Below are 2,094 nucleotides of genomic sequence, written 5' to 3' on the forward strand. Positions count from 1 at the left end.
TAGAAGGACAGAACTAGAACAGCTTTGAGGTTTGGGAGTTTTTTCTAGAATCTATAGCAGGCGTTCCAGTTAAAGTGGACCAACAGCACCCTCTGCTGTTCGGTTCTGTAGCTGCACTCCCTGCTTTCTCTGCTGAGGCATTATTCTAAAAACTGGATCTTATTGTTAAAACTGCTCTAAAATGTCAAAATAATTCTGGATCATTTACAAAGGGACATTTGCAGCTAGAAGGTTCTGGGTTCGATTCCCAGCTCAGGGTCTTTCTGCATGGATTCTGCATGTTCTCCCTGAGCATGCAGGGGTTCTCTCCGGGTACTCCGGCTTCCTCCCACAGTAAAAAACACTGTTAGGTTCATTGGCTTCTCTAGATCCTCCTTGGATGTGAGTGAATGGTTGTTCAACCTGTCCACCAGGATGGACCCCTCCTCTCGTCTCCAGGCAGAGGCCCCACCATGGATGAAGATGGATGAACAGAAGCTCCAGTTTAGTCACATTTAGAAACGGGTTCAATAAAGGGAAGCTGTGTGTTTACATCTATAAACTTTCTCTCCTTTATTCTGTCCTAAAAAGAGATCAATCTGAACAAACACTTTAAAGAGACAACAGATTCTATAGAAATTGTCATCTTAGAGCAGAATATTCCAGCGCTAACCGTCTTAAGAGTGGGATCAGAATACCAGTTATTGAAGCATTTATTCAGAGCATGTTTATAAATGAGAGGTCATCGGCTGCAGCCACATTCCAGGGATGTAGATCTAGAACGGTCAGAATGCACAGTGATGGAAAGCTCTGTTTCCTCCTCTTGGAGAACATGAGGCCGAACACAGAGCAGGAATATTAGACAATACATCAAAACATGGCCGATTAAAATAAAAGCTGTGCGGCGCCATCTGTTGGACATATTAACACATTTTCATTTTTCTCACCAAGTTGTTTTAGGCTAACTTTACAGCTAAGGTCAAACTGCTCAGGGATTCTAGTTGGGGGGCCACAGAACCCAAGGGCCATTAGTTGGGGGGGCCACAGAACCTGAGGGCCATTAGTGGCCATCAGTCTGCTGCCTGCATGTGGAACTGATGAGACTTTTAATCACATATTTTTATTGATAAAAAAAAATTGAACTAAATTTTGTTAGTTTTTTATTTTACAGCCAGTTTTCTCCTCCTTCTCTCCCATCCAGCGCCGCTCTGACCAATCAGCCTCGCTCTGCTTTTCTCTACCAGGTGAAGCTCCTACCTTTTCCTCCTTTCTTCTATAGAAAGTACTCCTGGCTCAGTGTGTAGCAGCAGATGTTGTAGAAATAGAGTAAAAACCAAAGATGAACGTTTCTTATTTTCAGCATCAATGATTCGATCACTGGAAACAGAAACATAGACCAGTCCCACTGCAGGAGATCAGGAGGTTGCTGCTCCTCATGGGAAATGCTGCCTTCCTTCAAGCAATACAGCTTTTGTCCACTAGGGGGAGCCGACCAAAAGTGAAAGTTGATTAGAGCCGCTTTAAAAACAAGTTTAGCAAACAAAATCTGTAGAAGCTCTAGATTAAATATTAAGTTAACAAAATATTTAGATTTCATTGAAATATTTTGTCCCAAAATAAACGTTTCAGTCCAGTCCTTTTATTTTGCAAATATTTATTTTTCAAACTACAGATTTAGCTTTTAAATCAAATATTAAGTTTTTATGATGCATATTTTCCCAAACTAAATGATTATTTCTAAATTAAATATTAACTGTAAAGACCAAACAGTTAGTTAGCAAATGAAATGTTCTGTTTGGAGCCAAATATTGACTGAAATGCAAACAAACTTCCTGACTTTCAGAATAAAAGCCCGGTCTGTCCATCATCCAGACTGAAGCGCTGCAGTTCGCTCTTCCTCTTCCTGGTGACGTCCAATACAGGCGTCGGAAAACGTGGAAGCAGCCTAGAGCCCCGGGTTCCAGAAGCTGCAGGTCGGTCGCTACGCTGCACAGCTTCAATCAGAGGGATGAACTCCACCCGTCTCTTGATGATTGACCACAAGTTTCCAATGGGATTAAGATGAGGGGAGTTTCCAGGCCATGGACCCAACATCTCAATGTTCAGTTAGATATC

The sequence above is a fragment of the Cyprinodon variegatus genome, unplaced genomic scaffold (genome assembly GCF_000732505.1).
Source record: "Cyprinodon variegatus isolate N-32 unplaced genomic scaffold, C_variegatus-1.0 Scaffold1008, whole genome shotgun sequence".
NCBI classification, from domain to species: domain Eukaryota; kingdom Metazoa; phylum Chordata; class Actinopteri; order Cyprinodontiformes; family Cyprinodontidae; genus Cyprinodon; species Cyprinodon variegatus.